The following is a 23,568-nucleotide window of genomic DNA, read 5'->3' as shown; positions in this document are numbered from 1 at the left end:
ATGAGCACTCTCGGCATAAGACCAGGCATCCGCACCCGCGGGGAACCTCCTAATTGAGGACACCATCGCATCGAATGCAGGTGAGGGGCTGGGAACTTCGGGCACCGCGGGCCTACCTCGAAAGGGCCGCATCAGGGTTGGAGTGAAGGGAATCAACCATCTTTGCCGACGGCCCGATCCAAAAGTACGGAAAGCGCAGTCTTACCTTCACACTCAAGTCCTCAATAATTCGACTTTCAGCCATTGAGCACGACATTAGGGGCAGGATAAGGAACTATTGAGACACGTGGAAGGTGGGTGGCAGTCATATCCAATTGCAGAAGCAGAGGGAAGAGTGCTCCGGACAGCTACCTTGTTCACACCTGGCACAGATACACCTGGGTGACACAGAGTAGACCTAAGGGGCAAACACTGTGGAGCAAACCACAAGGTGAGGCACGGAGAAACATCGGCCTACTTCCAAATATCATACACAGCTGGCCTAAGGTTACCTGGATAAGCCCCTGAAACTCCCTGCAAGCAATTATGCAAGTAGAGAACTCCGGGAGCGCCCGTTAGAGGTGGGGGGGGGGGTACCTCGACTGCGGAGGCAGCCGGGCTACGCCCCGGTGCGGCTTGAGGCTGAGGGGCGGCCCTCCTTTGTGCCTGGATCGCGGCATGAGACTATAAGACCCTGGCACATACAGGTACAAGGCACTTCCACCCCCATCATTGTTTTAATAGCCGTTCCAACAGCCAAACGGCCATCGTGTCTAAAGGACTATCAGCCTGGCCAGCTACAAAGCAGAGTACACTGGACAAATTTACCGGAGGCGGCTCCAGCAGTACTCCTACAGATGGTACGCCCACTACAACAACCGACAGTGCTGAAATCCTGGATAAGATTGCCCAATCGCGAGACATGCTAAACGCTAAAGTAGGCGCGGTAGGAGCTGATGTCATGTTATTTCTGCAAGATCTGCGCAGTGCTGTAGAATGCCTAACTCAGGTTGAGTCCAGGATCTCGGGGGTAGAAGATGCCATCACTACACTGTAAGGAAAGATCACCACCCTCAAGATGCTTACACAGGACTTGCCACACGTGTGGAGGACGCAGAAGGTAGGGTTCACTGCAACAATTTACGCTTTGTGGGAATTCCAGAGGGCTGCGAGGGCACTGATGTGTGCATTTCTGGACCAATGGCTCAAATCCTGGATTCCAAGAGGGAATCTGTTTCCTTGCTTTATACTGGAACGAGCCACCGAGCCCTTTCCGCTAGGCCCCCGTCGGAAGCCCGTCCTCGGTCGGTGATTGCGCGAATCCTTAACTGTCACGACAAAGGCTCCATTTTGAGACTGGCCTGGGCGTAGAAGACTCTTACCTTTGCATCTTGATCAATAATATTTCCCTACTATACCAAGCTGGTACAGTAGCAGAGGCAATCTTTTACAGCTGCGAAGTCACGCCTGCTGGAGTTACAAATTCCATATATGCCACTTTTACCGGCTCGCGTCCGAGTCAGCTATAAAGACAGCACACTGTTCTTGGATACCCCTGAGGAGGTTTTCCAGTGGGCAGAGGAACGCAGACCAATCAAACCCATACACCACTACCTCTGGATTCAGATTCATCCTCTGAGGACCCACGCCGTCACCAGGACAAAAATAACAAGCATTGGCATTGCCAATAGGTCTCGCTTTTGGGACCGTATAAGTATTTAGTTATGCAGCACAATATCCTTGGTGCAACAACGTCAACTGTTGCATGGCTCAATATGACGGCGAAGCTTGATCGGCATGGCTCGCGCATTACAGAGGCGGAGCAACGCATTTCCACTACGGAAGATCAAGTGGGGGCTGTAACTGAGTCTTGTACGCAAATGGAAAAGCTCCTCGCAGTCAACTAGGCGAAGAACGAGGACACCCAAAGCCGCATCCCACCGCAACAACCTCTGCATCACGGGAGTGCCTGAAACTACCAACACGGGCAAGCTGGAGCTGTATGTTGAAGCCATGTTAAAAGAAATGGTGGGTGCGGAGCACTTTACCAGTGTACTGGTCGTTGGAAGAGCACACAGATCTTTGGCGCCAAAACCGGTGCCTGGCACTCCGCCGCGCCCCATTATAGTTCGGCTGCTTAATTACCGCGATCGGGACACCGCATTACAGCTAGCAAGAGAGAAAGGCACAACAGTCTGCCAAGGGGTGCAGGTTGTGCTGTTTCCTGACTTCGCAACCGCAGTACAGCAGGCGCGACAGGAGTTTCATCCGACCAAGAAAATACTCCAGACACTGAAAATACAGTATGCAATGCTGTATCCAGCGCGACTGCGGATCCAACACCAAGGTAAAATCAAGATTTTCTCATCACCTAAAGACGCTATGCAGTTTGTCCGTCCGGTGGAACGACATGGAGCCTCGCGCTACGCAGGAGAGGATGCGGACAATGAGGATTGACACCCTTTGCCAACTGTGACGTAAATAGTGGATGATGGTCATGTTGTATGCTGCAGGCCCATAGGGGATGGTAGTGGATAAACTCCTAAACTTGGCCTAAACCTTTGATTCCCTGGGTCGCACCTGCGTTGAGGAGGGTATTAGTGTACTGCAAGGTTCTCAGCGGACAAGTTTGATATGCTGTAAATAACTGACTATGTTGGGCGGCTAGGTCTGAATGTGCCAAACATGTGACAGTGGTAGCTGTAAGCAACCTAAGTTTCCTTTCCTTTCTCAGCTTGAGGCCAAGAACTTGCTGAATGTGTCTGCTTCGACTGGGCTGCTGAAGGTGTAAGTGCCCACAACGCAGATGCAGGACTGCAATGAGGCTGATGTTCTAGACGGGTGGTGCTAAATGCTATTTAATGACACGAGAAGTCACCCTATAATGCGCTTAGCAGATTTCTACTATGCTGTTTCGTGAAATTCCCGCTGTTGCTTGAGTATCTTTCTAGGATATGTTACAGCAAATCTCTTACCACCTTTTGCTGGGTATGATGTTGGACTCTGTCTGGCTGGGAGGTTTTGTTACTGCTCCGACTCCCCCCTGTTTATTGATGCACTGGGGGTGGGTCGGCTACTGGTGCCCCCTCTTGAGGGTATACCCCAAATTGTTTCACAACTTTTCAATGAGCACCATGTTGGGTGTTTCTTATGTTCATATGCGGAGAGGCATGATGTTACATGCACTTAGATTGCTGGGGGCGGGGGTCCTTAGCATAATTGGGATGCTGAAGCGGGTGGGGACACGCAAAGTCAGATGTGGCTATTGGTATGTAAGGTTTGAACAGCAAAGAATGAAGTGCAAATGCACTTGTTAACAGGCGCTCAATATATGACAGGTAACGGTAACAATTTCATCACATGGGTGACATGGCACGTGCGGTGACTAATGAACCCAAAAGAAAACACGGCAAGTATTGGCCTACGTAGACCAACATAATATTCAGTTGGCACTTCAACAAGAAACTCACCTAACCGCGTATGCAGCAGGGGCGATAGCTACTCGATGGGCTGGGGTGCGCTTATCATCTTACTCATCCTACGCCAGGGGGTCATAATATGGATTCTAAAATGTGGCCTTTGAGCTCCTGCCTGCGGAGACAGTTGACCAAGGACACTATATAATAGCACACTGTAAATTCTGTGGCACATTAATGGCGATTTTCAATGATTATGGCCCCGATATAGACGATCCTAGTTTCTACACCACACTATGGAGTAAATTACACACACTACCTCCAGCCGCGATAATTTGTGGGGGCGATTTTAATGTGGTACTAGTGCCAGATGAGGATAGAATGACATCTGCTGATGCTGCGCATAAAAAGGCTGCTCTATCTGTTTTAGATGGCATGAGAGATCTGGGACTGCTAGATGTATGGCGGTTGCGCCATCCTGGTAGGCGGGAAGGTACTTGTCACTATCTGTTTACTAATCTTGGTCAAGGCTCAATTTCTGGTTAGCCACACACGACAAACACATGGACCACAGCAGACCGACACTTACCCAAGACATTGTCTGACCACTCCCCGGTATTACTCTGCATGGCAGTGCCTACACACACACCGACCCAGTGTCAATGGCTTCTGCAGTCGACTTCGTTGCTTGATCCGGTCTTTAAAGAGGGATTGAATGAAGCAATTGCGGATTGTTTTAGTAACAATGTGGGCTCTGTGCAATGTGTGGAATCTGTATAGGGCTCCAGGCGGGTGTGCTAAAACCTCTAAGAGGCACTATGAGTCAACTTGAACAACAGCTGGGAAGGAACCAGATAAATGAGGATCATATAGACCACTCTCCCTTATCAACACGGACTCAAAAATGTTGGCTAAAGTATTGGCCAATCATCTGAACCTCCTTCTACCGGTGATGGTCCTTCCAGACCAGTGAGGTTTTGTGCCAACGTGCTCCACTTCACACAATCTCCGAACGCTATTCACGGTTCTACATATACTGGAGCCCACGTTGCCTGCGGTGGCGGTCCTACTGGACGCTGCCAAGGCGTTTGACTCCATCGCGTGGAAATATATATATTTGCGGTCCTGCACCGCATGGGGATGCCCTTCATATATACGAATTGGACCAAATTATTGTACACGAACCCAACTGCGAGGGAGCGCATAAATGGACAGATATCCGACCCTTCCAAATACAGCGGGGTACCAGTCAAGGCTGCCCCTTATCGCCCCTCCTGTTTGCTGTGGTACTTGAGCCCTGGCTTGCATTTTGCGTCAAAGATATGCGTCGGTAGTGTTACGCTTTTACAAACGCCCCCTGGCGGTATCGATGTATGCCGACGACATGGTCCTATATGTCCGCAACCTTAGCACGCATCTTGAACAGCTAATACGTGAATATATCAGCTTTTAGTGGCATTCAGGGCTGGGTATTAATTGGGACAAATCAATCATTCTCCAGCTCACTGACCATACACCACGTATGGACCTTGGGTACCTGCTGGAATGGGGTGTTGACTCAGTAAAATATCTTGGAGTTTGGATCAATAGGGACCCACAGGTGGTTATTAGGTCCAACTATGGCACAGCAATCGCGAAGCTCGAAGGTCAAGTCGCTAGGTGTATCAAGTTACCGCTGTCCCTTGCGGATAGAATAGCATCGATTAAAATGATTGTGCTACCAAAATTTATACTTATTTTTAAATATACCGATTCAACTGACCCAGCACTTTTTTTTACTACACTTCGCACATTACTCATCACCCTAACCTGGTGGAGGGAAGGCGGCGAGAGGGAGGTAGGCGCAGTTGACATTACCATATGATCTGGGTGGATTTACAGCCCCAGATTTTAGATTATATTATCTCTGTGCACGAGCGCACTATGCTTACTACTGGCAACAAGCTCCAGATTACACCCCTCATGTAGCAGTGGAGGCAGCTACAGTTCACCCCCTGCCGCTTAAAGCAATGCTTACCAACAATAGTACAATCTTTGACAAAGGGGAAATCGACTCTGTACAATGTACTGTACATGCTTGGGAAGAGCTGGGGAGGCGTGCACAGAAACTCCCGCTATATGCCCTGGCCATGCCACTCCTGCACCATGCCGCATGATCAGTGAAAGCCGAAGCTGGCTCACTTAAGCACTTACGCGAGGCAGGTCCCTGCACCACGAGCGATTTATTTCCAGGGGGGAAATTCATAGGCATTTCAAAACTAAGGGAGGATGGGCAGGACACTGCAATGATTACCTTTATCTATGTTAGGCGGAGAGCAGCTTTGAGAGCGCTTTACCCTGGATTTTCAGAGGAACCACAAGCACTGGGTGTCTTGCAGTTACTCTATACTACTCAAACTAGAGTTAAATTGGTAGCACGCCTTTATCACGCCTCCCAATTAGATGAAGAAGAGCCTCTGGAAAAATGGAATGCTATCCTGACAGAGCTTCTAACAGTCGATGACTGGCAACCGTGTTGTGGGCTAACGGGGAAGTTGACTGCAAATGGTAACCTTAGGATTATCCATTTTAAATACTTACACCAGATGTATTATACACCAGCCCAACTATACAAATATGGTTGGAGAGACTGACTGCTATGCTCGTTGTAATGCGCCCAAAGCAGATTTTTAAAAATAATAACAATCGGTTCTGTTGGGTAAAGAATATTTCTTAAAGCACTAAACCATCATTGGTTTGTTTGTAGAAAGATTAATCAAAATTGACACACATAGACACCATAAAAAGTATTCAAAGAAGTTTTATAAATTGCATCATTTATGAATACCCACGTTCAGTGGCTGTCAAGGACTAAGTGAATTATACTTGTGACAAAGTGACATATAGTGCTCAGTGCTGTGGTGAAAGGTGCGTAATATATACAAAGTGACTTATGGAAGTATTGATAATTTACAAAAGGCCAGAAAAACAAATATTTGAAACAGTCTGCAGACAGATTGAGTAAGTCTTTATTCAGAGTCTTTTCAACTGGTCCACGGAAAAAATGTCGACGTTTCAACCCAGGGTAGCATTACTAACTAGTCAATACGGGTCTTCATCAGGACAGGGACAGTCGGGTGACAGCCTATGGAATAGTAAGGATTATGGTCAGGTGTGCTTGGAAAATTAGATGCTGTGACCGTTCAAAGCATGCAAGGTGAAAACTCACCTAAGGGAGCCCGATGTGGCTCATGGGGCAGGGTAGGGAGATACTCGTGCAGAAGCAACAGTATCCTGTACGGCGTGGATGTAATTCAAACGAGAATTCTAATCAATAGAATGAAACTATATAAGAAAAGGCCCATAGGTGGCTGTATAATTAACCGGCAATACTGTGAATGCGCTAATGGACTCACCCGGTAATGGGATATGATCTCTTCCCAGAATGGTCAATCAACTCCAAGTGCAGCTAATGAAAATTGGATGGGGTTAGGACTGTATCATCAGATCGAAATAATCCCACTGAGTTTCTGTATAAACAAGAGGTGGGGAAGGAAATGAGTCTCATCCATGCCAATCGTTTTAACAAAATTGGCGGGCAAAGATAAGAATGCATTGTAAGACTCACCCACAAGGGGGATGGATCTCTTCCCATATCGGAAATCCAAAGCGACTAGGGGGTTGGATGGGGCTCAGGCAAACGTCCTGTGTCCTCAGATCAAGTGAATCACACTGAGGTCCTGTAGATTTAAGGATGAAAGGGAAATTAATCTCTTCCATACCAATCGAGTTAGGCAAAGTGGCCAGACCATAATGTTCAATCCGCTCACCTTCAAAATGGGCCCGGAAGAACGATTACTTCATGTCAGGGAGAGTGCAGGCAAGCGTCCTGTCTCTTCAAATTCTGTCTACGAGTGTGTTAAAAAACGCTGTCAGTTAATAGACTGATTGGAGCGCGTGTACGTGGCGTGAGCAACCGCGTCATGCGCTCGTTGCTAGGACACGCACTCCGTGCGAGAAACTGCTCCGGAGTAAATGAACAGTAAATCGTACTTATTCTTGTTAGGTTAGTGATAAAGACGGTCTCATCGTGGAGAGTGGAATCCAAAAACCATCTCGGGGACTAATGCGACTAGTGCGGTATGTTCGCAGTACGTGAAAACAGAGCGAGAGTGACACAACGCTCGTTGCTAGGTAACGCAGTAAGGGGCTCGCTAATAGGTGACTGGGCATTGAGGTAAACAGCGGTATCCTCTATCATTCTCAGTATGTAAAATCAAAATACACATTCGAATTGAAATGGATGCAAATACATGCCATCGTTATTGTTTTTTAACAAACCCTTCCAAAGTGTAAGCAGTCACAGGTTCAAAACTCAAACGTTAACCATTAATAAACCCTAAACTCTTCTTCATGTATTTTTCAGCAGACGTGTAGCGCATTATAGAATTTGAGCAATCTCAGGTTCAACGCCTAAACATTAACCATTAGTACAACCTAGACTTTTCTGCATGTATTGTTGCATCATACATACAAGCTATTCATGCAATTTTAAGCTTTTAAACACAGATATATACAAATTACATTAAAAAACATTCGCAAAGATGTAAAGCGCAAACGTGTAGCAGATACTCAAATTTCTCAGTTATTACAGTATTAAGGAGAACTTAAAACTTTGTGTGCAAAGTATTAGAAAATGAACCCATTTGAAGGTAGAGCGGGATAAGCTTAGAAGCTAGAGTTGTCCCATCTGTCTTGCAGTCTCCTCAATTTCGTTCAACCCGGTCTGTACCGAGTTGAGCGAATGAATCCAAGGCAGATTTTCAACACTTAGCGTGGGCCTGTCCGAAGGTAAATGACTTTTGGGTGCAAGTTACGCAGACCCTTACAGATATGGTGCGGGAACAAGTGGAATGTACAATGCCAATGTGTCTATTGGGGAAAGTCAATCAACTCAAAGCTACACAGACTGGTGACAGCCGCATTGCTATTGGCGAAGCGCAGACTCTATTCATTGGAGGGAAAGGCCTGCACCGACGCGAAAATGTTGGCTGCAAGACATGGTATATTGCAAGGATAAACTTGCATGTTATGCGGAAGAATTGCCCAATAGCTCCAAACCACGTAATATCTGGGGCCTATTGACCGCCTACTTGCTGACACGCAGTGTTGACTCATAAATTAGAAGTACTGTACATGCCATGTTACGGTTTCTTGTTTAGACTGTCGTCTGTACTCTCACATGCAACGTATTTGAAATTGTCTTGATATCCTATGTTGATCCACTTAATTGTACTTTGTAAATATATGCATAAGATGCTGATTTACTGATTTTGCCTGTCAGAAAACTTTAATTTAAAAAACAAAAAATGTAAACTATTGCATGGCTAAACACTTAGAAGGTCCCAAAGGCTAGATCTATTGGCTATGCCAATGCTGGTTATATAGCACCTAATAAACACCTAATAAACACAGGTGTGCCTATCCAACCGAATTCAGTGTGAACGTGTAAAGAGAAGAAATATAATTCAACGTTCCAATGGCACTGTAAATATCTCACATTAAACTGAATGTTAGAGCCACTGGATTCAAGCTGCCTGGCTGCTGAGAGGTGCTACCCCGAAACCGGGCCCAGGATGTTTGTTTCTGGTCCAGGGAAGATATGGCTTGGTAGTTCGGGCTTGACTGTTCCCATGAGGCACAGGGTCGAGACTGATTTACATATGGCTGGGTCTGAACTGTGGTGGCGAAGTGAGCTAAAGAACGATAATGGATTCAACCCAGATCTGTGACGGGGTGGGTGTTTGAAAAGTTTCAGGGCTCCATCCATCATCACCTTGTGCTCGCTTAGTCAGAGCAAAAACGTCCTAGAAGAGCAGACTTAAGCTTAAAGGTAATGAAAATAGGGTTGTTGAAATAGGGCCAAGTGGATACCAATAACATGCCAGGACCCCTAGGCAAATTATCAAAGTCTAAGTGTTTTTACATCGATTAAAGTGCTAAGTTGAAAAAAAAAATAACTTGGAACCTGATGGCCAATGTTATCAAATAGATGCGCAATCATCCTAGTTAGGTTCACTAAAGGCAGAGGCTTGTGGCTCAGAGGTTTTATCATGTTTTTTTTTTTTTACAAAGGTTCAGTCAATTGGGCAGAGGTGCCACCCTGGGGTCTCCAGTAGGATATATGTTTGCACTTTGTTATGCTGTGTGGGGTTTTAGGGTTCCAAGTCCAGTTCTTTAAAGTTGTATGTCTGATGTCGTGGGCCACGGAGCGTCTGGTAGTCTGTGACTGAGGGATATAGCGCAGTGATGAGACCAGCGAAACAGTAAGCTGATCTTTCTGGACAAGGTGCAGGAGAGGTGGTACCGCCAACACAGAGGCTGCCTGTGGGTATCAAACATCACAGGTCGATATATCAAAATGGACCAGCTGCCATAGAGATTTAGAGTTGCTGCGGACACCCAGCTGTGGTACTGGACTAATTATGTGCTGTGCAAATCATAATTAACAGTGACAGCAAGGTGAGATGCTCTGCTGGATGACATGGGGTGTGTAGTAGGATGCATGCGACGTAGATTATTGGATGCAGCGTAGTTTATTGTCGGTGAGGCGCATAAAATGGTCTACTGGATGCGGTACGGGGAGTAGAACGGGATGTGTGGGGTGCAGAGCGGCATGTGGTGTGGGGTGCAGTGCACATGCAAATAGGCTTCACTCTGCCCAGCAGGTTGCTCGCACTCTTAGCATCTTGCTTCTGCAGCACAATCCATGGTTAATTTATAACAGAATTCGAACTCCCGCTCGCCGGTTGTCTATCTGTAGGAGACGGATGTGATGCGAGTGATGTAGAGGAATCCTAGGCCTGTAGAGAGAACAAAGGTTGCTGAACTCCCCCTGCCGGTAGCCAGAGAACTGATGAGACCCCAGTGCCGGGCCTGTAGCTCCTATTGATTAGGATGGCACATGTTGAGGGTTCGTTTGATAACCCTGGGAGGAGCGCGCGGGAGGGGCACGCGGCTCCCTGCAGGCGCAACGACTGCAGATTTACAGAGCCCATCTGAGGCTTTTATAGGCAGCGCCAGGGTGCCGCGGGGGTGAAAGGCTTTATGGAGGCAGCCGCTAGACTTCACCCAGGGAGTCCCGCCGCACCACAGGCTCCGACGGAGAGGGGGCTGGGGGAGCGGGCCCTGCATCGGCAGTGACATGTGAAAGCTAATTAGAGCAAACATTGGCATAGCCAATAGGTATTGCCTTTGGGACCTTATAATTGTTTAGCCATGCAACACTTGATGTTGCACCAAGGGTATTGTGCTGGATAACTAAACACTTATAAGGTCCCAAAGGCGAGACCTATTGGCTATGCCAATGCTTGTTTTTATTCCACTAAAGAAATGTGGTGGTGCAGTACAGTCCAGATTCTGTCCCAAAAGTACTGCCAGTTTTTCAATGTGCGCTTGAATTAGTGTTACCAGGGCATTATCCAGATCCCTCTCCTCCCGAGTAGAAGTTATTTCACATCCAAAATGTCAGAAGAGCATTGGAAATCTACGTGATGAAAACAAAACCTTTTCGTGGGGTAATTTTAGGTTTGTCCCCTATGACACCTCCAATAGAGGTAGAGGCCATCAACAGCAACACTTGGCAGGTGATTGGTGCAAGCTATTGTGCTGACACGAGAAGCAAAGAAGGTCCCTTTCAACCCAACTACAGGAAAGGTCAATGAGAGGTATGAGGGCGTCTAGGGCAGCTTTGAAGGAGCATCCATGATGGACATATATAATGCTGCGACTTGGCCTATATCCCATACATTTATGAAGCATTACAGACTGCAGCTGGGATAGAAATGATTGGGATCACTTGTGTTGGATGCAGCGACAGGATAAGGGAAAGTGACTAAATCTCAATTCTTGGTTTGACTCATTTTGCTGCTGTTATTTCTTGAAGGCAAACGTGTGGCTTTGATCCTCCGAAAGAAGCAACTGACGGCAGGGTCAGCTGAGAACGTCTGCTCAACAGGACTTTGGCATTAAAAGACAATCCGTTTAAAATAAACACTGAAATGAAGCACGTTCTAAATCGTCGTGTTTTCTCTTTCTTGGCTCATTATCTGTCAGAGCGCCCCCAAGGAGGACAAACGGCACTGCAGATGAGTGCAAAATCTGGGCATGCATGTAAACACTGAAACAGGATAGCTCCCAGCACGAGACCGGCAGGCTGAGGAGTCGACAAATGGCAAGAATTCATTCATTTCATTGGCCCGTCAACTGTGTGCAGTGTGCGCTCGGGAAACGGGGTTGTGCAGCCTTTTAACGACAGGTGGGAATTCCCGCCGTCATTAGGCACCCCGCGGAAATCAGCGACCCCACCTGTGCTTTTCAAACCCGTCTGCAGCACTAACGAGAGAAAAAAAAACATGTTTCCACAACGTTTTCAAAACACGAGACTTTTACCTATCACATTCATACCTCGTAATTACATTTTATTCACACTACGCCACGTGCCCCCCCCCCCCAAAAAAACACGTTCAGCAGTTGAACAAAATAACTACAACCTCTCAAAATTCAAGAGTGCTGAATTTGATTTTCATGCTTTTGAAGAAAACCAAGGAGCACTATCGCACAACATGGGGTAACGATTTAAGGACTGGGTAATTTCGGTATGGTCTTTTCCGGTCCTCAACATTTATATTAGTAGCATCTATGGTAACTCGGCTGTCTCTCCACAACCCCATGAACAGCCTTTTGGGATTAAACAAACAATCACTCCAAGTACTCTAAAAGTACCTCTGTTGCGACGACAGAAAAAAATTGCTCACTGTTTTGCTAAATTTAAGACGGCTGCCCCTCGCTGTTATTCAGTAAAGAGTGAGTGCACGTGCAGCAACAGCGTGAGTTATTCTAGCATCGAACGAGTCAATATCGTTTTAGATCTCTTTGAGATAGCGCTGTTCACAGTTCAAGATTTACCACTGCATGATGGCCGTTAAAGGTATACCATAACAACCTGGCGTTGTCAGTTTGTAGTTCCGAGCCGGCGGAGACCAGCCATGTTAGAAAGAGGCGAGGGAGTGACTCTCCATCTGTTAAATCTACAGTAAACAAGACGGCCAGAAACCAATGAAACGAGACGAGGAGAGGAGGCAGTAGGGGGAGGGGAGAGAGGAGGGGGCCCGCGCCTGTTTTCGTTGCGGGTGCGAGCAGAGCGAACCATCTGTTTGAAAGTTAATTACAGATGGTTTCAAAGCTCGCTCCCGCAAGGGAATCGCCAAACGTGCACGCGTTGCCATTGAAAGCAATGCAAAGTCGGCACGTTATTGGCAGAAAAGGCGAATCGATTCCTAAAGGTCTCCTCCTATGAAGCGCATGCGTGCTGCGTAGGCGACACCTAAAACAAGCATTGGCATAGATAATAGGTCTCGTCTTTGGGACCTTATAAGTGTTTAGCCATGCAACAGTTGCATAACGAAATACTTATAAAGGTCCCAAAAGCGAGACCTATTGGCTATGCAAAGCGGCCATGCGGCCGCGAAAGTGATCGCGATGACGAGCAAATATCAAAGCGGCCGCGCCCCCTGCAAAAGTGAAAGTAATCGCGGTAAAGCGTGGCACGCGAGCCCGCGCACATGCACTGTGGCTCTAGGCTGGCCTGGTAGCACTTTTTGGAGCCCTCTCAATAAGTCTCGCCAGACCAGCGCATGCGCTGGGTCAGGCGAGACCTATAAACAGATGGCCCCTGCGCGCGCCGCTGCTCGAAAAAGCACAAGCATGAAAGTGAAAGCTAATTAGAAAAAAACAGATGTGCCCTGCACGCGCCACTGCTCGCTCCCGCAAGGTGGATGCCACCACACACACACAACTGTACAAAAAGAGCAGACCTATTCCAAAAGGTCATCTCCTAGTGCGGCGCAGGTGGCGCGCGCTAGGCTCGACCTAAAAAGGACAAACAAAGGCACCGATCGAGATCAATCTGGCATTCCCACTCTCGGGGAGACAAGCAGGCAGAGAAGCGGGACAACTGACACTCATGCCATTTGATCCTGTCATTTTAAGGTATAGAGCGGGCAGGGCAGGATATGGTATGCAAGGTCTCAGCTCATCGGCATCTTTAAGGGCTCCCTGTAGGAAGCTGGCTCTGTATATACTATACCAAAGTGAAGTATAGTGTGCACAGAGTACAGTGGAACCTCAAAGGTAGGCAGAGGTCAAAGTAGATAGCCCCTTACACCATTTGTGGTAGTGTGGTCGAGCAGTAAGGCTGTATCAGAGGACAGTGTTAAGCATTTGTTGTACACACAGTCAGCAAATGAATTCACACACTCAAAGACAACTTCAGACCAATTGTGTTTGTATAAAAATATTCTTTTAGTTATTTTATTTCCTAGAACCAAGCAAGCCTGGCACAGGTAAGTGATGAATACTTTGCAGTAAATATACAGTTGTAACACAGTTTGGATGGGAATTGAATATGCACTTTGTTTTGATTTACAGTACTGTTACTGAGAAATGCAATACTTTTGGAAATACAGTACAAATACTTTGAATGGGCTTTTTAGTAAAATTACCAGTACAATACTTTCAGATTACTTTTCTTACACTGTGTAGTATACCTGCATACTACACTGGGACATTTCCTGTAAAGATGTAAGTAAAAGCGTTTTTCTTATTTAGTACAGTTGTAAAAGGATTTCTTAGATTTTCCCACTCCACACTTAGAAACTTTTCATAGAAATACAGACAACGTAATCCTATGGACGAAAATAGTGTTATCGGTTCGAAGCAAAGTACTTTGTTGTGGGAGATGGTATTCTGGGGTTAGACTCCGGGGTCCCCAGGGTCAAGGATGCACTCTTGTTACACCCTCAGCGGCACTAGAGTGGCCGGATGCAGAGTGCTGAGGCCCAATGTTATACAATGGGGGATAAGGGGCATTCGGTTAGTGGCTGCTGACGAGCAAGCCACTGGGTTGTGGGAGCAAAGCTCCTGGACGTAAGCTCAGGGCAAATGGGGGTTTAAGCCAGTACAAAACATGCACCCTCAGCAGCACTGGGGCGGCAGGGTGCAGAGTGCTGTTTTGGTGCCGGTTGCCCTGTAGCTTTCAATGGGAAGTCTCTGGTTTGCAAACACTGCAGGTTCGGGACGAGGGTCTTCTAGGTGCGACCACCACTTGGAGATGTAAGTTGGGATGTTGGGGATTGGTTAGGCACTGCCGGTTGGGCCACCCGAGGCCGTGGGGCGTCGGGTGCAGTGGTGCCTTTTTAGGGTCAGATCTTCTTACCAGCTCCTTGTTGCGGTTGAGGGGACCTTCCGGTTTGAGCCTGCAGATGCCAGCTGGAGGCATGAGGCAGGTCAGGGATCACCGGATCTCGGTCAAAAATTGCCGGAGAAACCTCCTCTTGGTGTTGGGCCACTCGAACTCGGGCCGTGGGCGCCCGGTACAGACCCGCAGATCCTTGCAGGACTGGAGTCTGTTGCTGAACAAACCCAGTGTTCACGGGAGACAGTCACTGGGATTAAAGGGAGGCAGGTCCTCCGGGTTTCTCAAGGTTGCTGGCTGCAGGACACACCAGGGTTTCCCTGGAGCAGGATTGAGGTGGGGACAGGCCGGTAGGGCTGGGGCCAAGTCAGTGGGCGTCCTCCTCGTTAGCTTCGACACAGCTGTTCGGCCCTTCTTTTCTTCTAGTAGTTTCTTGTCTGAGGAAGCAAGGTTCAGGGGTGCCCCTAAATACTAGATTTAGGGGCGTTACAGGTAGGTAAAAGGTTTGGACCAATGGGACCCTTCCCTGGGGTGGGTACACCCCCTATTATGCCACCCTCCAATGGTAGAGGGGCATAAGCCTTTCCCTGGTTGGCTGGGTACCCCCGTCTGCAAGACGGTGGGGACTGAGAGTTGTGCTTCACCTCGCCTCCCCACCAGAGGGGTGGAGTTGACAGAGGTGGGCACACCTCTCTTCCTCACTTGTCCCCTTCTGGGGGAGGAGGCTTGGCACCTCGTCCCAGGATGTGCATTGTTTCAGGCCCCAAAGAGCAGCAGGCTCTCGACCCAGAGGTCCAGAAACATGTCTGGTGTTGGCAGCTGAAAGCAGTCACTCAGCCTGGACACTCGTGGTAGGTAGTTTTTCAGGGAGCATCTCTAAGATGCCCTCTGTGTACATTTTTCATTAAATCTCACACTGGCATCAGTGTGGGCTTAATGTGCTGAGGAGTTTGATATCAAACTTCTCAGTTTTTAGTGTAGCCATTATGGGGCTGTGGAGCTCGTGCTGACAGACTCCCAGCACCATATAGTCTTAATGGCAGCACTGCTCTTACAATGGCTAAGAATGGACTTAAAACACTGTAGGGGTACCGGGCTTATGCACCTGTACCCTCACCACTGGTATAGTGCACCTAGCTAGAGGGGTGACTGATCTATGCCAGGGCAGTGGGTTGTAGGCATGGCACACAGGATGTGTGCCATGTCGACTGTTCACTTAGTTCTGCACCAAAACATGCAGCCTGCAAAGGCAGTGTGTGATTGTAATGGTACAGGGCCTCTAAGGGTGGCACAATAAGTGCTGCAGCCCTTAGAGGTCTTCTGTGGTCACAGTGCCCTGGGTACCTGTGGTACTATTTAACAGGAACTGACCTGTGGCCAGTGATGCCAATTGGGTTTTATTTTCAATGCAGTTTTAGGGAAAGAACAAAGGCCCTGGGTACCCGATTGGCAGGAGCCCAGGGCACACTCGGTCAAAGCACATCAGCAGTTCAACAAAAAGCGAGAGCAACCATGCAGAAAGAGGGCACTTTCTCACACTCCTTTATTCGAACTGCTGAGTTAGATCCCAAAGACACCAGTTAGGGATAGGATCTCAAGGGAACCGTTGGATTGTTTCAGTTGTTACCCCCTGTTGGGGTGGGATCTGATTACAAGCCGCAACAGGTACTTCATCGTTCTTTGAGGTATTGGGTGAGATTGCGGGGGGAGAGGGAGGAAGGGCCAGTTGTTCAGGTTGTTAGATTTAGAGATTCAAAAATACCAGTATTGTGCTATATTCTCCTGGTATATGCATCCCACAGCTAGTCATCTACTTTTGCAGTGTAACATGACAACGCACATAAATAGAACAATCCAACAGGGGAAATTAAGGAAGTCACCTGGAATGTCTGGGGTCTTCTTGACATGATCAAACGGGGGGCTGTACGGAGACATGCGAAGCACCTGGTGGTGGGTGTCTTGCTGCTTTAAGAAACACATTTGATGGGGACCAAGGCCCCCTGCTTGGCCTGATTTGGCTTCATACAAGTATTGCACAAGGGTTTTGCCAGAGGCTCTAGGGGAGTGGCTATTCTAATCCACCGCAGGCTTGCATTTACACATATATGTACATGGGCCAATGGGTTGGGCAGATCGTATTCATCCAGGGTATGGTGGCAGGGCCTATGATATTGGGTAATGTGTTTGCCCCTCCCCCCCTCAGCCATGCATTCACTGAGCACGTCGCTGATATCTGGGGATCTATCCCCGATTCCCTAGCACTAATTGGGGGAGAGTAGAACGAGGTTATCCACCCTGACCAGGACAGATGCTTCTCCACAGCTGTACAACACACACAGAGGGATTCACACCTGGGACCACTATCGGAGACTTTGGGATGGTCCGACAAATGGAGGACACTGCACCCAGCAGATATCGGTTACACGTACTTCTCGGCGGTCCAGGAGTCATTTTCCAGATTAGAATACATCTTCATCACCAGAGCACACCCGTCAACTGAGAGGGGTGGATATCTTGCCTAGGGGTCTGGCCATTCACCAGTCCAACTGCAGATAGAGATGGGTCCAAGACGGTCAGCGTTTTGCAGGCGGCTATCATCTGCCATCCACATAACCCAAGCTATAGAGTAGGCCTGCATAAAGCCAAGGTGGAATATTTTGCTATGAATGAACAGTGGGATCTGCTACTACACTGTGGGAGGCCATGAAATCAACCATCCGAGGGTTTGATATTGGCCATTGCACAGCAGTTAAACGTCAGAAAAGAGGGGAGTTAATACAACACAAAGCTCAGACCATTCAAACCGGGCTGTCAGCACAAGAGCTAGACAGTGTGGGCTCTCGCCGCCAACTGGGAATCTTGCAGAGAAGGTATCAAAGCATCCAACTAGATGAGGCCATACATATATAGCAGGCCAAACAAACCCGAATCTACCAATGGAGGGATAAGTCAGGGAAGATTCTGCATAGACTGTGCCAATATTCCGCTGACAGACACTGTGCGCTAAGCCTTAGATAGCCCTATTACACTGGAGGAAATAACTTCAGCGGTCATAGGGATAGCTTCTGGCAGATCACCAGGACCCATTGGATTCCCTTGCGAATTCTTCAAAATGCATATAACGATGTTGTGCCAAATGTCTGCCTCCGGACTGGAGACATGCGGAGATAGTGGTCTTTCCAAAATCAGATCACCCACCTGAATTATGTTCATCCTATTGGCCCATTTTTTAAATTAAATATTGAAGCCAAGATACTCGCTAAGATTTTGGCAGGTAGGCTGATTGATATCACACCTCCCAGCCTTGATCCATGCAGACCTACTCAACATGATATACAGAGAACTTATAATGCAACAGCCGCCGTTGATAGACCAGCAGCCTTACTACTAGTCGACATGGACAAGGCATTCGATTTGGTCAACTGGACCTACATGTTCATGTTATTGCAATATTTAAATATTGACTATTGAGGGGTGGAGAGAAGGACACCTCTCCCAAAATGGGATATAGGTAATATTTATACGCTGTTACAGCAATGAAGGAACTTCCTTCAATCAATTTTGGAGAATAAATCATCAGATCACATCCGAAAGATCACAACCAGTTTCTGCAACAGCTATACAAGTCAACATAAGTGCTATAAATGTGCTACAGACTGAGTAACAGCAGAACAAGAAACCTACCCACTTCTTCCAAACTACCCACTGTAAAACACTCCTCACGTACGATGTTCACTTACTGGCAGCTAGATTTGAACTATGTGGTCCATACATAAACAGACACACATTTAAACTGCCTCGTCATGTCCCACTTGGACTACTCTATAATTATGTACAAGGGACCTCCCCCAAAAACTAACAGGTTAGAAACCCCTAGACTTCATTTAATCATCTTTTGCACCAAAGCAGTGCATGCAATTGTTGACTTATGCAATGTCACTGGGTGAGTTCAATATACCACAACAAACCCAATAATGCACATATATTTAATACATTTAATGCAGTCCACACCAAAAATTGGAAAGCACCTGAATGTGTAGGTACATCAATTCTGACAAGTTCTGCAATACACATGCTTATGTGCAACACACTGTGCGCACAAGCCTCTCACAACACACTAATATGTCCCATATAGGAAACACCACAAACCAACCTTTCACACCATACACTCTGAAGACCAGGCTCCAGATGCAAGTCAAAGTGCATGATGACTTTGCCAGGGAAATGAACCTATATAAATCTAACAGAGACAACCTAGGAAAGTGCTTTAACCTTTGCAGGGGTAGAAAAAGAGCGCAAAATGAGCCTGGCCCATGTAACTAGAACCACGTCATGTCAGGTCTGAACGATGTTCACTCGCTACGAGTCAAAGCGAGGATCAAACTTAATGTTTCTACCATTGACAAAGCAGTTATACCTGCTCCAATTCCCGTGCTACGTCCCAACTAAAAAGCTCAGCTCATCATCCGCTAACTTGATCTATTAACGTTCATTAAAGCACATCAAACGAGGAAGGATCCAAGGAATACAAGCTCTAAGACTATGGAACTCCTTCAACCCCTCCTTGAGAACTGAACCTCCGTCAGGACACTTCTAAATAGCGAACTATTCAGACCTGTATGGCAATAGGTCTTTCGAGGAACTGGGGCTGTGTTTTTGTTCTTCTAACTGTTAACAGCTTCTTTCTACATCTTGCCTTCTGAAGTAAATGAAAGGTTACGTACAGAGCAGCAACAAACCCCAAAATTAAACTACTATAGTAGTCTCTTGATGTAAAAGGGGCCACCTCATAATCATTATTAGGGGGCCTTGCTCCGTTCATTTGAAAGAAAACAGGGAGTTCTTGACTAGCCAAAGACGTTATTAACCCTTCAAAAGCAATAAACTAAGTCCACGATGACGAACTAAAATATTGTGGACAATAAACTAATCAGTATAGTCCCAGCTATGTATATGAAGGTTGCCATCCAGAATTTTTATTAGCAAGTGCACTTGCTACGAATTGAAAATATACTAAGATCTATGTGAACACCCTTCATTTGCAGGGGGCACATAAAGGATGGAGTTGCTATTTGGACCTTTACCCAGACAATAATCCCTTTAACCAATTTACATGAAAGTCATTGCAATGCTGTCCCTAGAGTGCCTCGTGAAAACGCTAGTACGGACTAGCTGTGTGTATGACTGCATTGTGCCGTGTGATAACGTGAACCCGTATAAAAGGGACTAAGGCACCAGATTCTGAACAGGAGAGCAGGCAATATTGTTCTGAGTAGCGTCTAAAAATGAATTGTGATATATTTGACAGAGCGTGTGGGCTAGAATATTCGTTCTTGCTGAAGAATTGCGAATTATGTGTGTAGCCGCTTGAGGGCTGTTCCTTAATTCGGTACTGAGATGCTACTGGTCTTCCTGGGTTATAATCTGTGCAAACAGACCACAAAGTGTTGGGCTGCGGACTCTCAAAAGCACAAGGGTTTGTTTGCTTTAAACCGGCTTTGGGCACTTCTGCCCTACAGCACCACATAAAGGCCTTGCTGCCGCACAATGCACATCCACAGAGCCACCATTTGATGCGCAACCCAAACATCTCCACAATGAAAGTATCACCAGGATCTTACCTGACTGTGGCCCTCCGCCCGCCCCCTCACTCCCGGAACCAGCGGCCCCGCCGAACAGGAGCGCGAAAGGGAAACGTTCGTTTCCTTTCGCCGGAACCGGACGCGCGAGTGACGTCACTGTGCTGCGCACCACAGTCGGGACTAGACATGAAAGACGGACTAAAGACGCCTCGTCCTCTCGGTATGATGGTCATAGCGGAATATGGTTCGTCGTTGTTTGACCCAATTGCTACTATCATGTAACTTCCTCACTGAATGACATTAGTTGCCTGCATGAGAAGACTTTTAGTTCGTTCTGTTGCAGCCAATGTTTTAAACGTTCATTCTGTAACTGTCGTGTTCGTTAGCTGCAGAGTCGGTATTTCTACGTGAAAAGCAATGTTATGTCTTGAAACGGAAGCTTGCCATTGCATTTCTTTCTGGTCGATATAAGTCCTCTTTCTACGCTGCTTGTTGACGCACATCACGTCACCTCTAGGGATGCTTGATGAAGAGCCGGCGCAGGCAACAGGTCTAGTGTAGAGTAGGGTGACCAAATTCTATGTCAGGATTGGAGGCGAGGATTATGCATTATTTTCTTCATGTTTAATAAATAGCATGTTCAAATGTAAAAGTAAAATAAAAAACAGCCCCAAACAATACTACAACTCCCATGAACCACAGGGAGTAATCATGGCAACTATCCACCAATCCAGTAACAGTCCGTAAACCTATATAAAACATTCCATGCCCTAGTCCTTCCTCTTTTTTCACAGCTCCACCTCAGTTAAATTGCTTTTTAGGTCTCGCCTTGCTTTCGCGTGAGCGATCGCAAAGCGAGCCTATAGGGGCTTTAAAAGTGCTTCCAAAAAAGCGGATTGCATTGCTAGCACACGCACAATCACGCGCTTGGTGCCGCCATGCACTCCGCTTTTTGGGAGCACTTCAAAGGGTATGATCCCCCGCCCCCAAGCGTGCGCGCGCCACGGTCCGCCGGGCTTGTCTATATCGCCGTTGTGTGAACCCATGCAGGTGTGAGCACTTGAGAGAGAATGCGGCTGCCTTTAGAAACTGGTAACGTCAGTTCAAGGAATCGAGGAGGGAGGATACGGGAGTTTTTTTTTTGTGGGGGGTGCAGTTATGTGAACACTCTGTGAAAGCAGTAGAACTTAACTTGCTTGGTGATACTTAGCTACGGTAGAGTGATGCGCTGATATTTTGTTTCAGTATTTGATCTAGCGCTGATGGCGTTAGGATTACCTCGCATTGATTAGGACGGACGACCGACTTGGCGCGCCCGAGCCAGGTTTCGTGTTGTTCACACGCGCTAGTTCTACAAGGATTTTCAGAAACTACGAGTATTTTTAGCAGCTCTATGGTAAGTACGGCTTTCCACTGTGTGTTTAATTACTGTAATTAGTCGGGGGTAAGGACGCACGACTCTGTTGTTTATATTACCACGCGGCATTGTCACCTATTTGTGCATATCACATGCTGTTTATTTAAATCACTTCCTTAAGAATGAGAGACTGCTCCATGGTACGTGCTTGTGGTAGCTGTGAACACTCGATTTATACTCTGTGGCACTGAGAGTGTTTTCCAGCCGAATTCGTCTCAACTCTCAGGGGAGATCCCGGTGTGCGCGCGCATGAAGCGGCCGTATTTCTATCACTTTCCCTGTCCGTGCTCCGCGGGGTTATGAGGATGCGGAATATATGTAAGCGTGCCAGCTATTTTGTTTATTTAGAATTTTATGTAGAAGCCGTCGTTCCAGTTTGTTAGAATAATACATGTATTTCATCCGAGTAGTCTTTACAACAGTATTATGAACCAATTGAATAATAAATTGGTTATGGCCGGTGAGTTCTAGTTTAAAGTTTTTCTTCAGTGATACATTCAGAGGTGACCCTGACAGCAAAAAAACGCATTGAAAGTGTCATTAGAGTAATTTACTGGGCGTTGCGCGCCTGGTGTTTTAAACCATTTTAGCCCAATGGGCGTTGGTCCATCATCAATTAGCCACCAATGACAGTGTGGATGCTTGCATACAGATGATACTCCCCGCCCCCCCCCTCTCTTTGGTAGCGCCGAATCGTCAGGTGTACAGAAGCGGATTTACAGACCAGGGTATGGCCCCGCCCACAACTACTCAAAGTTGATTTTAGAAGGACGACGTACGTCCACGCGCTGTTTGCGTCAGACAATTGAGATTCTAGCGTGGTAGCAGCTCAGTGAGAGATCCTGAAAAAAGGAGGTATTCTCTGGGGTCTGGCTGGTTGTACTTGAGGGCCTGACATGTACGGTGATGAAGGGCTGCACTCGGGCACTGAAGTGGCAACACAAAAGTAAAATAATATTTGCAGCGCTGGGCGATGAAGGCTGACTACGCTCGTACACGACCGGTAGGGCATCTGTGCTGTTCATTGCCAGCATAAGTCGTCTCCTGGCACGTTTCACAAAACGCATTGCACCTGTATACAAAGGAGCTATGCAGGGCTTTAGTGGGCTGGGGCCTGCGTTCTGAAAAACAGGTGCTGAGATGCAGGCGCGCAACACCCATTGGGCTCACCGGGCTTCAGCCCCCCACGTCGTGTGTCAGCCCGGCTGAGACAGCCTCGCGGGCTGGCGTCCGTCTAATTGCAGCCGGACCCGAGTACTTCACAGGTCTTTAAAAGACCCTAAACTCGTTAATGAGGCTTTTGTTGTGTTTTCACCCCTTCTTACAGCCACTCTGCCTATGGCTGGAAGACTTACCCCCCCCCCCCCCCCCGAAATCTTTTTAGGCCCCCCCCCCCCGAAATTTGGCTCTACTTGCCCGCCTGCTGAGATGGGTGCTTATCGGGCTCTTCATTTTGCTCTATCTAAACAAAACAAGCATTTGCAATGCAATAGGTCTCGCATTTATACGAGTTTGAGCTATTGGCATTGTTAAATGACAATGCCTTTTATTTATGTTTTAAAAACCCACACATAAATAAAAGGCATTGCCATTTACAGTGCCAATAGCTCAAACTCTTAACAACTGCGAGACCTATTGCATTGCAAATGCTTGTTTTAGGTCTTGCCTGACCCAGCGCATGCGCTGGCCTGGCGAGACATTTAGTAGGTGGGTTTAGAAAGTGCTACCCACCTTTTTAGGTCTCGGCTCGAAGGCTGCGCTTGCGCAGTCTCGCTCCGAGATTTAATGTTTCGGAGTGGGGGTTTAACCCGCCCCTTTTTTTTTACCTCTTCTCCATTGGCTGGCCTCTTAAATGCTGGTCAGCCAATGGAGAAGAGGTTTGTCTCTCCAAACAAGCCCCGTCTTTTTCGGATTCGGGGGCGTGTTTTTTCGAATCTTTCT

General features: G+C 47.3%; 1 protein-coding gene across 2 annotated transcripts in view; it reads right to left on the bottom strand.

The window, feature by feature from the left end:
* LOC146863304 (uncharacterized) overlaps window positions 1-20,383 on the bottom strand; it is a 306,982-nt gene extending 286,599 nt beyond the window's left edge. For both annotated transcript variants that reach the window (XM_085642718.1, XM_085642719.1), the window contains exon 1: window positions 20,250-20,383. The gene's annotated coding sequence lies outside the window, so the exon portion shown is untranslated. The remainder of the gene's footprint in view (window positions 1-20,249) is intronic.
* Between the last annotated feature and the right edge of the window lie 3,185 nt (window positions 20,384-23,568).

The sequence above is a fragment of the Triturus cristatus genome, chromosome 2_2 (genome assembly GCF_964204655.1).
Source record: "Triturus cristatus chromosome 2_2, aTriCri1.1, whole genome shotgun sequence".
NCBI lineage: Eukaryota > Metazoa > Chordata > Amphibia > Caudata > Salamandridae > Triturus > Triturus cristatus.
The sequence above is the reverse complement of the archived record's forward strand: the minus strand, read 5'-3'. Positions and strand labels throughout refer to the sequence as shown.